The 16,263-nt window shown below is 40.1% G+C and overlaps 1 protein-coding gene across 1 annotated transcript in view; it reads right to left on the bottom strand.

Moving 5' to 3' along the window:
• The window catches only part of FAT1 (FAT atypical cadherin 1), a 198,390-nt gene extending 182,601 nt beyond the window's left edge, over positions 1-15,789 (bottom strand). Inside the window, exon 1 of the mRNA XM_069977704.1 lies at positions 15,396-15,789. The gene's annotated coding sequence lies outside the window, so the exon portion shown is untranslated. The remainder of the gene's footprint in view (positions 1-15,395) is intronic.
• Positions 15,790-16,263: the final 474 nt, after the last annotated feature.

Genomic DNA, 16,263 nt, shown 5'->3' with positions numbered 1-16,263 from the left:
AAGTATTTATAAGATGTTTGTTGTATATAGTACGATATTTATTCAATTGTTTTTGTCAAGTATGTTAAGGTATGGGGGTTGTGCAGTTGCTCTCTCTTTTTCACTGACTCTGACATTGGACATGGAAGGATGTTGCTGCATGCCAGACGAGACAATTACCAAGATACACCATCAGAAACCCAGCAGGTATCATGCATGTGTCCTATTAATATAACTAGAACATATGTATAGAACATGCCGGGTGTCAGACAGTTTCCTTGTCTCATATATAACATCAGTAAAATACAGCTGCCATCGACAAGTGATTTGTGCAGGTACCGCTCCTGTGCTGTAATAGTATGCTACCTCACTGTGTATAATGGTATACTGCATGCAAAGACTGTGTAGTGCTGGTATCTACCACTATATGGTCACTCTATATGGGGAATAGAGATAGAGATGAGCCACAGTGCCCACGGCATGGAGTGGATCCAAAACTACGAGGGTCCTAGGGTCCTGAGACCTTGCAACCCGGGCTGGTTGTATAGTTTAAAAAAAAAAAACATGACTGCTTCTTACGGAAATTGCCCCACACTTGCCGATGAGTTTTGTCTAGACTACTGAAATACACATGTTAGGTGGCAGTAGGAAAAAATGCTGCTCTAGCAGGTAAACTACAAAAGAGTTTTTTTTTCTTTCTTTTTTTACATCAACAAGAATTTTCTGTTTAGTGTACGGTCCCAGAAATGAGGCCACAAGCTTAAATGGAAAAACTCAATTAGATATTATTAACCAATAAATAAAGATGGTTTATTCTACTAATAAAATAGAAATATCACTGATTCCATATAATTCATCTCTCTATAAAGCACAGTAAAACAAGTACAACAATGAAATGGAAAGTGATGTTAAAGTGTATCTCCAGTTCTTACAGAGACATAAGAATTTTTCATTAATGGGGTCAAGCTAGGATCCCTGTGATTGTTAAAATAAAGTGGCTTCAGCGCTCTAATGCATACACATTGCTTTCCCATTTATGTCTAGAAAAAGGCAGCTATACGGGAAAGCTTTGGCTGTCTGGGCATAATGGGAATTGTACTTTTTCAACAGCTAGAGGGCCCAAAGATCAAAATCCCTGCTATAGGGGGTACAGAGGGACCTGAGCCCAGAGGCCCATAAAGTTTCTTTTCCCCATATAAGGAGGTCAGTACTATGAATTAAATATTAGAGTTGGGGTTTCTATAACAAATATTTATTTGGGGCCCACCGGTTTCAAGTCACGCCTCTAAAGGATATGGTAATATGAAAGGAAGAGACCACATTCATATACTATTAATCAGTTAGTCATCTACAAACACACTGGGGGGCATTTATCATGGGCTTTCTGCCTATTTTTAGGTGAATAATTAGATTTATTCTATTTATGAACCAGCATTCGAGGGGCGAATATTTTTTGATGCAACTTTTAAAAAAAAGTATTTACCCAAAAATTCACATAATCATTTGCAACTTTTTAAAGTCACAAAATGGTGAAAGTCTGCGTCTTGTCAGTACTAGGTGAATTTGTTTAGCAATTTTTTTTATTTATTTTTTTTGCAAATATTCTGAGATTATTCTATTAACAAATTTTTGAAAAACGTGCTAAAATTAGTCCTTTTTGCTGGGTAAAAAAATGGTGAATACTTTATAGACAAATCGCACATCTTAGACTCAATAGTAAATTGATTTCCAGACAGAATTCCTACCAACTAAAAGCCAGCAATAATTAGAGCTGTCACTTTTACAGTAAAAAAAGGGTCATTGCAGAGGTTCACCTTATAGGAAAGACTTTTTAAAATGTAGCTGTCTTTTTTAATGGCGACAAGGTGATTGTAGTTCCCTATCTGCTGTTATTAAGAGGCCCTTCCATGTTACACTATGTTACACAGTTATTTCTCATTATTTCCATTTCATGGTGTGGGACCAGAGCTGGGCTGTTTTAAATTAGTACACATCCATGGATATACTTTTCCTTACTTCTCTGGCCAGTCAAGGAACTCTTTGTAAAGCCATGACATAGAGTTGTAGAAGCACTGGACTGAAGAGGCAGGCACTCTGCTAGGCTGATTATTTACACAGTACAGTTCTAGATGGCATGTGGAAGGAGAAGGGGTTACTAATGTGCTGGTTTTGCAAGGTGCTATATAAACAGGAAACAAAGAAACATCAGCTTTAGGGTTACACTAAGCACTGAACTGATACTGTTGTTGTTGCTGCTGTTACTGACAAGCTAGAAGGAAGGGGAAGATTGAAATGCAGCACTGTGGACAAACAGCAGTACACTGGTATTTACACAAGGGACAGCCGCCCAGAGCTTTATAGTTTGCCCATGCTCTCTCTAGTGCACACAACATATACTAAGCCTCGCTACCTGTGTACTGTCCTTATCTACCTGTTCATAGAGACAGATCTTCCTTGACAATTGTGGAACAGTGGATACCTAATGGTCAGGAAATGTTTTCTTGGTTCCTGCCATACATACAACCATCAGGTAGAACCCCTACTTCTTGTAATTGCCATTTCTTCAAGTGTACAGTTGTTTGTGAAACATTGGATTCAGTGTCATGCCATTTCTATACATTGCTTACAATGACAAACTGTTTCTAAATGGACAGCAAAAATCTGCACCCTTCTTATTTACAGAGGGGCAGGACGGGTCGTCACCATTCGTATACACAACATCTATTCTAAGAGGCTTTTGTCTGATGACATACAGCACAGTTATATTGTTTTACAATGTGTTGGTCATATACAATTGATGTCATCTTATTCATCTGAACTGTAAAGCGGCTTCTCCAGACATAGTTCACGGCTTGTTTATTGTAACACTACAGATAGACCGTTCCTTTTCTGCACATTGTAACCTACATGCAATAGGTGTCATGAGGTCTACTTCTCCTCCACCTGTTTTCACCATTCTTCAATGGGGCTCATTGATGCTGTTTGCATGCACTATATCATGCTCATTGTGCAGCTCAGTAAAGGTGATGCACATCTTTCTGTACATGATATAATACTCTTCAGAAAAAATGTTATATTGAAGCTGACTATTTTTACTTGGTATATGGCAGTATAGGTGTAGTTCACAAGATATGGATGTAACGTTAATAAAAACTAGTGTCACAATACATCTCTCCAGTAATAGCTTTATCAACTTACAATCCTCAGAGGGGACCCCTAGCCACTATTTTCTATAAAAGTGTCTGCTTGGCAGACTGAAGATACTAGATCCCACCTCTTTGGATTCCATACAATAAAAGCGATGCTGAGGCTGTTTTTTTTTTTTTTATATACAGACTAGAAATTTTCTCACCTTGCCAATAAACCCTGCCAATAAATTCAAGATCCGACTCTGGAATTTTAACACTATGTAGTTGGGACGTAGACTAGAGGTAAGAGACACATCTGTGAAATGTCATACATTCTTTTATTCATTTTATTTGCAACATTTAATGTGTTTTTATGCACTGCCAAAATACGTAACCGTGGAGCTGAATGTTACTATATCAGCCCAAAGTAAGTAGATGGGGGGGATAAATCTTCACATAATGTTCGTACACACAAAAAGCATTGTAGACCCACTACTGTACACTATTCTAATTTGAGGTACAACTAAAGCCCATATTACACAGGGTGACATAGAGCTGACAACGCTCATTTGCTCCTCATTCCCTGCATGTCCCCGCATTCCAAATGGAATGGCGCACGACTGCGCCAGCCGCCGGGTCCTGTGAGTATGTGCATCAAAGGGGTGGAAGTGGGGAGCTTTTGTGGCTGGAGGTATAATGCTGCCTCCAGACACAAGAGAGACTGCATGTGCTGTGAGTTGTAACAACCATAGAGGCAGACCACGCTTCTCCAGGAGGCACGGGCCCCCCTGCAGCACGAGCCCTGTAGCAGTCGCGTGGTCTGCTTTTATTGTAGCTACGCCACTGACAACAGTGATGTACATAGAGAACCTTATATCAGTAGGAATATCTTGACATCCAAGTCTATGCACTAAAGAAGCTACTGAGCCTAAGCAATTATTCCATTGATACATGGGAATAAGTGCAGTAAAATCAGGTTAAGATAAACTTAGGAATAGAAATGTTTTCCCATTTTTTAAATAATAAAATGACAGTTGTTTAGTGACCCACATTACATACTGTGTTATAATTTTCCTTTGGACTATAATATTACCCTTTCATCCATTTTTTGCAATAGTACAATCCATTTATTTCTATGGACTACTTTGATCCATTTTAGCATCAAAAACATAGGTACTTTAATACTGTTAGACTATCAGCAACTTGTAGGAAATGTGCTTTAAACAAATAATTGCCTAGGAAAACAATGAAACAATAGCGTGTTGCTGCTTCCTGGACAGACTTTAATAATTTCCTATTGCTTTAAGAACAGGATACTTGAGGCTTTTCACTGGGAAACAAGGTGAATTGTTAAAGTCTATGTGATACAAGACTTTACACACACCAAAGCCTTATCATATTCTCATCCTCCGGTAATAGTACAGTTCTCTGTCTTATTAAATTCCTACAGGCACAGAAATCTCTTCCGGGAGGTAGATGTAGAATATTCTTTTACTTCACTGGATTGATGTAGAATAGCCATTGTTAGGATGGGCGGTGCAGAGGGAAAGTCTTACTGAATGTAAGCTGAGACCATATTAATACTACAGCATAGTACAGTAAGCAGTTCACTACTGCAGATCTCTGGTTTTCATTAGATGCAGACAACTTTCAAATCTATCTATCTATCTATCTATCTATCTATCTATCTATCTATCTATCTATCTATCTATTTTTCTTGTTTATGCACATTTCCACCAAAAAGCATCTAGGAACAAGACCTTATTTTTACTGACTTCAATCTCCCAGCCTAAAGGTACCTATATAATTTATACTGAAGTCTACATTAATGTGTATGGGGTCCTCCCAACTATCCACTGACGTATAAGGGGTCAGGGTGATAAATTTGTAGTGCCTAACCCTTTTGTTCTCAGAGAGATAAGCTGCCACCAGAGAATCAGGAAGAGATAACTGTTGACTGAACAATTATTCAGCTGACAACTGTTAATTGTATATAGGCACATTTATTCCATCTTAGACACACACACCCTATTATTTAGCAGGACAACACCTTTAAAGGGAATCTGTCTTTAGTTTATACACCCCCCCCCCCCATCCACACACACACACTCCCTATACCTTTAAAACTGCGATATAGACAGGAAAGTGTACTAACATCTCAGCTAAATGTTTCCCAGACCTTTACATCTGCTGATCAGCAGTGATAGCTGTAACGGTTAAAAATGTGATAGATTTACTTTAAAAGGAACCTGTCATCACTGATATTCTACCTGCACCACCGGTCTTATTTGATAGATCTCCCCCTGTTTGAGTATAGAAAGAAATCTGTCATTCAAGGCCGATGGGGCAGAAGCCCCCGGGGACTGTCCCAATGACTTGCGGTTCAGGCAGCATGAAAGTGATGTCAGGTTCCCTTTAAATTCACAGTTGACAAGTCTTGTATAAGTTGATGGACTCTGAACCTTGACTTTCCCCAGTTAAAGAAAATGACAGCTACACCCAAATTATACACAGTCTAGGCTTATAGATAAGAGAATACTATCTGATATTGCTAAAATAGATCAACAGATCAGAACAAAGTGCAGCGTTAATCACACTTTATAGTATAGGCTGATAATACTCAGAAGATTTATTGCAAAGGCTATCTATACATTAACATCCAGTTCCCTGTTATCCTAACATCTGACATGTGCGCCTGCATGATGGTGTGAGTTATATGGACTATAATTGAGTCTTTATGCAGACACTGTAATAGATCTCTTGAATATGTTGCAACCTCTCTTGTCAAGGTTCATATGACAACATTTGTTGTCCCATGGGAGCCACTGCTGCAATCCCTAGGCAACTTGTGTTTTGGTCTTAGTCATCTTTGCCAACACATTATCATGCTTGGTCACTTATTTACCAACCTTTACTTGCAGTCAATGTAGAGCCCAAAGGTACTCAATAGACATAAATATGCTGAGCCTGCTAATATTCTATGCTTGTATGGGGTGGGGTTGCCCAGTGGCGTAGTGTGGGTCGACAGCACCCAGGGAAAAGCACCCTGGATTACTCTAGTATTGAATTGTAAAGTGCTACGGAATCTGATGGCGCTATATAAAGAAAAATAATTATTCTTATTAGTAGTAGTATTGTTGTAGCCCCCCTATCTCCCAGTTGGCTCTAGTATTGTAGTTAACCCCCCATGGCCAGGTCCTTTTCCTTTTCCTGCAACCTGTACCAGAGCAGCACAGGTCTTTCCCTTTAGTCGTCCCACAGGAGACGTGTGCCACTCTGGCATACAGGTGCACGCACTCCCTGGTTCTGTATGTTCATTACATAGTTAGCTATAAAATGTACACACAGAAGCAGGGATTTACCTCCAGACTCCTTGCTCCTGTACAGTAGTAACTGATGATGTATACATTACACTTAACATTTTTAGGGGCGCATGTGTCCCTTAGAATTTTGCACCCGGGCCAACTACCCCACTCCTCTTCCCTAAAGTTAAAAGTTGGAAAACAGGATTATAAAAATATAGCTAATTCCTTCCAGAACCAGTGCCACTCTTGTTTGTATTTGGTATTGAAGCTCAGTTTCATTGAAATGAATAATGCCAAGTTGTAATACCTCACATAACCTAAAGATAGGTGTGGTGCTGTGTTTTTCTCTAATCCTGGACAACTGTGCCCAATTCTTTGTTCCCACAGGAGTTAAGCTGATGGCCCAGGAGTCTGGGATCAGCTCATTTCGATTGCCCTGTACATGTATAGGAATGTTGTGAGAAGTGGCTGGCAGTTGTATGAGGGCAGAACCACCAGCTAGCTTATGTGTATCTAGCAGGAAGTTGTTATTGTCTGAAATATGGTCTAGGTCAGTCCTAAAATAAATCCACTAGTGCACATTATTTTTCCACTTCAAATAAAAATATGATCAACAAAGGCGACTTAGGACTACATTACCAATGAGAACCTTTTATTGCCCAAAACAGAGACAAATCCATCAATATTTCCAAATATATCTACAAGCTGTAGAAGGTAACAAGTGACTGTTAGCGTTGATTTCATGGGTAGCACTGACATGGGTAATATAGATTTACAATATATATGACAGACATCCAATACATAGCAACACTAGCTTTAACATGTATGATAAGCCCTTCTCATAGGGTTACCACCAATGTGGCTAATTTTCTTTTAGTTCTTATGAATTCTTCTGCCCTTAACCAGGCTCTTTCTACAGTGTCCAGATAAAAGGCTTGATGTGACAAGCCTTTATGACATTTTATAACCTTGGCTCTGTATAAACTGGCGCCATGTGTAATAGTAATAAGAATTCTTCTATTTATTTAGTGCCAACATATTTCATAGGGCTGTGCAGAGACTGTCACCACACACGTTGGTCTTTGTTCCCAATAGGGCTTAGAATGTAAATTTCAAATTAAAGGGGTTATCCAGCACTACAAAAACGTGGCCACTTTTCCCCCTACTGTTGTCTCCAGTACAGGTGTGGTTTGCAATTAAGCTCAATTTACTTCAATGGAACTGAGTTTCAAAACCCCACCCAAAAAGACGACAGTAGGGGGAAAGTGGCCATGTTTTTGTAGCGCTGGATAACCCCTTTAAAGGGGTAGTCCGGGGGGGGCACTTTTTCGCTGGGGAGGAGGTGGCTGTGGGAAAAGACGTCCACTTACCTCCCCGGTTCCAGCGGCGGGTCCCGGCCGATTCCAGGTGTCTGACGTGGGCCCGAGACGTGACGTCTCAGGTCCGCTCAGCCAGTCAGTGACAGAGGCGGGATCCATTTCAAGTCCGCTCAGATCCCGCCTGACTGGCTGAGCGGACCTCCCCCCCCCCCCCCCCGCTGGAGTACCCCTTTAAGCTATCCATATGTTTTAGTAGCATGGAAGGAAACCTATACAATGACAGCAAGAACATACAAATTACTTGCAGATATTGCCCTTGGTGGGATTTGGATCCAGGACACTATGTGCAATAATGCTAACCATTAAGTTATTATGCCCCCATTTCCAAGTGGATACCTTATTTAAAGTCATGGGGTCTATTGAGAGCTGCTAGTATAAGTCAAGCCATAAATCCGGCGGAGAAAAATTACTTCCATTATAAACTCATTTTATAACTGATACTGAATATAATGTTTAATCTTTTATGTGTTCTGAAGTGTACAGATATAACAAATAACCACCACTTGCCTCATTCTTCAAAATGTACAGCAATGCGCACGTCCACCTAGTGAACTGAGCGCTGGAGGTGGCACATGTTTAGTCAATAACCCCACCGCCAAGTCTTTGTGTACAGATCCTTAGTTTAATGCAGAGAAGCCAGAAATAGGACTAGAACCTTGGCTCTGGTGGTCTCCATCCAGGAGATCGCTAAAGCAATACTCAAGAGCAAAGGCAAGGGCATTGGAGGTGTCCCAGGGGACTTCACAGTTCGGAAACACCCAAGTGACACTTGGCACATAGGTGTTAGACAGATTAAGGCCATGTTCCCACTACGCAAGTTCCGTAGTAATCACGACCGTTGTAACACTAGTACTAGGGTACTTACATAGTGCTGCCGCTAAGGGAATCCAGGCCAGAGTGTATACACATAGGGGGAGATTTATGAAAGGGTGTAAATATACACCTGGTGTAACCAATCACAGATCAGTTTTCAGCTCTGGTAAAATAAAAGAGGATCTGTGATTGGATTCTGGGGGCTATTTACACCAGGTGTATATTTACACCCTTTCATAAATCTCCCCCATAGTATACACTCCGGACGGGATCCCTAGCAGCGCTGCAAGCAACTTACATGTCAGTTTTCTTTGGCCGCTATTTAGTGAAACATAAGCATCTTTAACCTATAATCATAAGCATCTTTTACCTGGTTTACACATTATCTGCTGACAAAACCCCTTTAACTTCAAATGCTATTTGATTCTATGATTTTACTGGTTGCAGTGTATTGTGATTCAGGTTATTCATCTTCTTCTATTTGTACAGTCTTTTTTTATCTCCTAGGTTCACTATAGGTGTCTGTAATTACTGTGCTTTATGGTTTTCTTGCTGGTAAGGTCATGCTATGTTTCTGTCACATGTATTTCAGTACAATGGGCATTACGTTCTCTATTTCTTTTATTCGTTTTCAAGCATTCAAGTAACATCTGTGAATACAAGGCATTAATTCAAATACCTAAGGTTTAAATGGAATTTACTAAGGTCAAACATCTGTGTAGTGGAAAAGTTATGGTTTCCTTGCAATGTTTTGTATGGTTACCATGTCACTGCAAAGGAAACGGGATTAAATATGGAGTATGCAGGATACAGAAAGGCATAAATACATTAGCCCTATTGCTTTTGTATAAGGATTATAATTAGATTTTAAGATTTATCAGTAACAAAGCTATATAACTCAGTGATGGCAATCTTAACATATTAAGAGGTTCTGAGATATAAGAATGCTCTATGCCCTCCATATGCATTGCAGATGTAGTCAATTGGAGATAAGGAAAAGCGAATTTCCATATCTCCTGTACTCCTGTATCTGGAATGGGCCTCATTCTTTGGGTTTGCGATAGTTCCAGTAATTGGATTTCCACTAAATGAAACATTTTAGGTAGATCCTCATGATATATCATAAATGCATATAGTACGGTAGAATAAAAATGTTACCGACTCATTGTACCCTTACTACTTCTACATTATTTACCTACTACATTCTCCATTGTTTTGTGTACATTTGCTATGTGATCCAGAGCAGAGACGATTGGAAACCGAAGGCTGCAGGACAAGCACCTTACCCTATGCAACCTACTGTCTACCAATGCTGTATCTTACTATTATGCATAACATGCTTCCAGTACATCATCATCTTCCTCATCATTCCACAATACTGCATTTGTCTGCTATTGCAAATCCTTATGACTTTTTTTTAGAGCAGCTAAGTATTGTTCCTATAGAAGATGAATGTAAGATACAGGATTATGTTCCTAATGCCCTGAGCTAAATGTAAACCATGTGCTCTGCGTTGCGTCGTGTACACTGTCAGTCTATGTTCTGACTCCACATGTGCTCCTGTGAACTTTAACCTCTATTTTCAAACAGTATACAATACATTGACATGACATCAATAATTAGTCACAAGGAAATCTATTTCCATGTTATTTTGTGCAGAGCACTGACTCTAGGTTAATAAATGTGATGCCAAGGACAGAAGAAGGGCCTTCTGCACACCCTCATGGCCTCACCTCTGCAGGGCATTCACAGCACCTGCTTAGTATAGCAGAGATCAGACAATACAAACAGACCTGATCACTTGGTAACTTCCTACTCCATTATCTGTTACCTTCAGCCTACAATGAAGCATGGGGGAGGAAAGAAGGAGGCCCCTAGGATCACCAATCTGTGTTCATGCACGGGCAGAACATGATCACTTTATAATCTTGGGGTAACTAGTTGGCATTATGTGGCTATAGGTAAAGAGTAAACATTTGTATTATAATGTATACTTACTCCTGACCTTAGACCCTTTGCTGTAAAGAATGATGCATAACCTGCCCTATGTACAGTATAGCCAGATGTCTGTATAAACTGACCATACACAGGATAAAGAGGTGGAATAGCCCGTCTCTTTAGAATAGAGATTTTCAATGTGACATCTGCTGTAAATGTAACATCTGTTAGGTCATTAGGTAATAAATGAGCAGGAAAGGTGCAAGTATAATTGGGATACAGGTATCCAGATGTAGCAGTGCCAAATTACTCATTGTCAGGGTAAGGTTCATTTATATGCAATGATTTCCTATATCAGCAGTTAGCAATAGTCAACTTCTGGAATAGTTACGGCTTAAAAGATGGATGTCTCTATACCTTTATTACTATCATATGTACTATGGACAGAGGATAAGAATAATAATGCTATTGCTAATACTTGGTCATTCTATGCATTTACAGTTATTGCTAAGTGATCATATAATGATTTGCATTGTGTAACTGCTCTTATTCCCTTCATTAGTACATTTGGATGGGCCTATCTTAAGGCCTTACTACACAAATCGATTATCGTCCGTATTCGGCCGATACTGACCAAAAAAATCAATGATCACGATAGCAGCGATCTGCTGCTGTCGCTCTGTGTAAAAGAAGCACTACTGCTATCTTCTAAGAGCTGTCCAGATAATCTAGCGATCACTTGGGCAGCCGCGTGTGTAATAGCGCTATCAGCGAGCGGTGAATGAGGAGCAAGCCCTATGTAATAGGCTTTAGCATAAGGGTATAAACACACACACCGTATACGCAGCGTATTTACTGTTGCGATACGCAGCAAATATGCAGCAAACACGCAGCAAATACGCAGCAGATTAGATCTAAATAACTGAACACAGCATCAAATCTGTACCAACAAATCTACTGCGTATTTCCTGCGTATTTGTTGCGTATCTGCTGTGTATACGGTGTGTGGGTTTGTACCCTAATAGTTAAATTGGAGGAAGTGAACCTCACACATTCTTCCCCTTACTAAAGAGTCTAGTGTGTATACATTAAGTCAACAATCACAACTATATGCCATATATATATATATATATATATATATATATATATATATATATATACACTATGTATATGCGTGCTGCCAGTGTCCAGATCACAAGAGTATTGCCATATACATACCTTTAGAGATGCCGTGTGATCTGGTATCTATGGTAAAAACGTTATTTCTACATTATCAGTGTTTACACAACTTGTATACTTTCTTGCTGGTGAGATGCCTGGTGGCCTCATCATGCTTTCCTGTTAGAAGTGGTGTTACTGGCAACACATGCTTTGCCAGAATCAGATGTTGGTAAAGAAATGATTATATAGTATACTGCCAGACAAAGGTTAGGGAGGTGTCAGAAGAACATCTACTGTTAGGTCTGGGCTTTGGTGAAATGTAGGTCAGGGAGGACTTGTCTGTCTAGAGAGAGCTGTAGGCTGGGGGGCTTTGGAAGTAGAGGAGGGCTGGAGACTGGGAAATAAGAGGTTCGTGTTAGTGACTTTCTGGAAGAGAGTGATTTGGCTGCTCCACACAGGGGGAACTAGATGATGTGTCATGGGTGGTTAATTGTAAGCTACAGGGGTAATACTTGTAATCTAATGACAGAGAAGCATGGCCGAGAAAGAGAATGTCTTTCAGTGCTTTGTGTAGCCTAAAATTGTATTGGCTTAGAATATTGTCAGGGTGAGTTAGGATAGCCTGCTATGCAGTGGAGAATAATGTCAGCCCAGATAGAGTGCATGATGGTATGTAGGCTGTAGCTGGGTACTGTTATAGGCTGGGGAAGATTCCTGTCCATGGAGGGATTAGTTGGTAGCTGCTGTGATGGCATGCTTGCCCTGGTGGGGCCTTGTTGTTAGGTGTGAAGTATATCCTGTTTGTTCAGTTCTGAAACTTTCCAGCAAGATTTACTGCTCCACCTAGTGTGGACTGTAACCACCATGCATACTGTGTCACCATTACGCTTCTTGAGTCACTCTCAGTTAAAAGAAGTAAAGACATCTGTTGAACTCTTATAGTCTGTGATCAATTCTTTAAAGGGGAATTTATCAAGCAACCACACCAAAGATCTGTGCCTGGTGACTAATTCTGATACTAGCTTTCACGTGTGTATCACGTACAAAGCTGGGCAGTTTTGTTGCATTTATCGTAACGCTATGTAATACTGTAGGTTTTAAGTAGAAGTACAAGTTCGCATTTGAGAGGGGGTAGAATGTCCTGTAGTCTGTATACTCCTCCCTTCTTTCCCGTACACAATGTGGCTGTGTACATTCCACACAATTGTGTTTCTCTTGTATACACAGCTGGGAATCCAGAGTAAACTAAGCTATCTGCAGCCAGGGGAGAGGGGAATGATGTGCCCTGCAGCCACACAGCTACCAGCCTCCCCACCACTGACTCATGAATGGGGGAGGGGGATGGGGAATAACATCTGTCTAGCAGACACAATCCTAAACTTCTGAATATTTGTGATTCTGCTGTTAATAAACAGTTGGACGTTTCTCAGTTTATTCACAACATTAGAATGAACCGGGAGGGGGGAGGACTATCTAGGGAGGACCTGCCAAGTATCACTCAGACTTTACTCAACCGTCTAGCCAAATATATGTGCTGGATAAAATACATTTTATTACAGAGCCTTGCCACTTAAAATAAAGAGAAAATGACTAGAAAATATCCATTCTTGGGCTGTTAGACTGTGACCCAACTCCACATTAAGATAATATTGGGCACATTTACCATTCAGGGACCTAAGAAATATAGGTTAGAACTTATATAAGGTTATTGATGCCGCCATTTAAACATTGAGGGATGACAATGCAATAGTTACAGCTGAACATAATTTTTAGCAACTTGGCAGAAGAGGGCAACTGAAGGACTTCTAGTTCCTGGCATTTTATTTCAGGTAGAGAAGCAGGGTAAGTCAGGAAAATGCAGCCTTTTGTTGCTGACTTCACAAGCTACTAACCTTTCCAGTGGTTACATTACTTGGAGTTAACAGCTATATGTCACATTCTGAGGAAGAGGCTATTAGTCATGTGGGAAAGTCGGTGCTAGAGGGGTCATAATGATATAAGGAAGTCCACGGACCACCCTCAATTTCACACCATCATTTAAATCACAGTAGTGATAGAAAAACACAGTGAGGTCTAGGCAAGTGGATGCCAGTGACTAGCAATAGTCAGAATTCCCATATAGCTCCATTAATGATTCTTAAATCAAGTTCAAAGACCGCCGAGACACCATGACATCCCAGCAGCATCAATGCTTGCAGTGTTAGCCAGTGATTTATTGTGTTTAGCCTAATAAGTGATTGCCTGTGGCCATATTGTGGTGAAGTTAGCAGAACAAGGGTGGCCTTTTCAACCACATGATACATTTGTCAGGAAAACAATATTAACATGCAGCTAGTATCTAATTCACTAGAGCTAAATTAAAGAAGCATTGTGCTGCTAGGGGATGGGAACAACACAGGGCTGCTATGTCCCATACAGAATTTTTATATAAATAATGTATTGTGACGATACCAAGTTGCTTATCAGTGTAACCACTAGTTGAATAATAATATGAAACAATAATGATATACATCTCCCTGAACAACAAACAATAACCAAATGTAAATACAGATGTTAGCAATTCATATCTGTTTTTGGAAAAGCTGGGTGACCATTACGGGGACTGTGACCCTGCTCAGCCACACTAACAAATGGCAAATCGGACTATCCTTCCCTTGCTCCCTATAACTACATGACTGGGTAGTTTTGCTGCTTTTGCTACCCAGCTTTCCTATAAGCAGGACCAATATCAGAACAGATCTGCATAGTTAGAATTTATTTTCCAGGTAGCATGATGCTTGTGATGCTGGTTTCTAACAAGAACCAATCATTCAACACGCTGGAATTGTTACTATTTTACTTTGTAATATTTTAACAATTTAAAGTATGAATTTATGTTTATAGATTATATCATGAAATAACAGTCTGCAGCTGAGGATATGCATTAATAAAATACTAACTTAACCCACTCCATTATATGCAAAAAAAAATAAAAACTACAATTTTACATACAATATAATAGAAATAATGCCAGAGAATGCAGCCCATATGCTAGAAATCTAACAGAACAGCAATAGAAACTATAGGGTAGGAAAAGAACCTGTAAGACAGTCCATGCGGAGAGGATCCCTCTGGGTCATGTTGATAAATAGCTGTTACTGTTATTCATATAATATTTATGTATTAAACTTCCTTCAGTTTGGTCCTACTACCATTCCTATGTAATCTTCTACAGATTATTCAATATTTCAGCTGTATAGACTTTGTATGGAGCATAAGCTTTGCTAGCCTATCCATAAACATACTTTAAAGTGGTTTACAGTTATAGCACCATAATATTCTCTAAAAGAGAACAACATAATATCACAGCCCTCTTAAAATGAGATAATACTGTATTCAAGCTATAGGTGCAAACAGTGGTTAACTTTTCCATAGCTGAAGATGCATTACCACTTTTATGGCATAGAGGGCGCTGCACTACAATACATGAAGTTACCTGCGGCTGAAGTTGAATATGAATATATACATACAGTATATACATTGAATACATCTTTATATAGCCTTTATTGAACATCATTTTAAATGGTTACAATTTCATATGATATAAAATCACAAACATCTGTGGCAGGACTACACACATATGCATGCAGGTCCCTGTAAATACTAATACTAGAGAGAGAGAGAGGGAACAGTGTGGTGGATGGAAAACTTACCAGACCAGCTGGATCTTTTATTTCTCTTCTATGGTTATTTTAAGGATACCCCATCAGCTTCTACAAATGGACCTTCTACCAAGTGAGAACTTTTCCCTCTTGCAGTTCCTTTCTTTGCATAGCCACAAGGGAAAGTGCCCAGTATACAGTCAGGGAATCCACAATCCAGTCTCAGCATCACCAGCAAAGCAAAGATCCTCAATCTCTGGACACTAAAGACAGAAGAGGTAAGACAGGAGCAGCCCACAGTGCAAGAAGGCAAGAAACAAAACACAAGGAATATCCAAGGAAGGGAGGAAATCCAAGTTGTCAGGACATGTCTTAAGAGAGCAGAAGTGATTGAAGTTGAGGAGCTGCGGTAGCAGAGTGTGGTTCTCCCTGTGCCTGCCTCTCCTGCAGCCACCACTGGGACAAGGCTCCTGGTGACGTCACACTCTCCTCCACCACCCCCTCACTCCATGGACAGGGTAGCCTTCCAGCCCAGGGACTGTGCTCTGTGCCTGCCCATCCTGCCTGGGATTCATTGGATGGCAGGCTGGCTTCTCCCTCTGTCTGCCAGGCTTTGCTGGCTCTTGTTATTTCATTGTATCATGCTGAGCTATTGCTTATTCCTTCTCATATGGATTGCTCCTGACAATCCTTTTCCTCATTAAGCTTTCCCAATTCCTTCTTTTCCATCGCCTTCACTTTTTTTTTTTTTTTGCATTCATGTATTTCTCTTCTGTCACATCCCTCGTCATACGCTCCCTCCCCACTCTTGTATTGATAGACACCTGAAATGAGAGAGGAGGACAAGACACAGATGTCCCTGAGCTAAATTTAAAAAGCACTGATCATTTGTCGCTATTGACTTGTAGGAAAAAGAAAA

Source organism: Dendropsophus ebraccatus, chromosome 7 (genome assembly GCF_027789765.1).
Source record: "Dendropsophus ebraccatus isolate aDenEbr1 chromosome 7, aDenEbr1.pat, whole genome shotgun sequence".
In the NCBI taxonomy this organism is placed as follows: domain Eukaryota; kingdom Metazoa; phylum Chordata; class Amphibia; order Anura; family Hylidae; genus Dendropsophus; species Dendropsophus ebraccatus.
The sequence above is the reverse complement of the archived record's forward strand: the minus strand, read 5'-3'. Positions and strand labels throughout refer to the sequence as shown.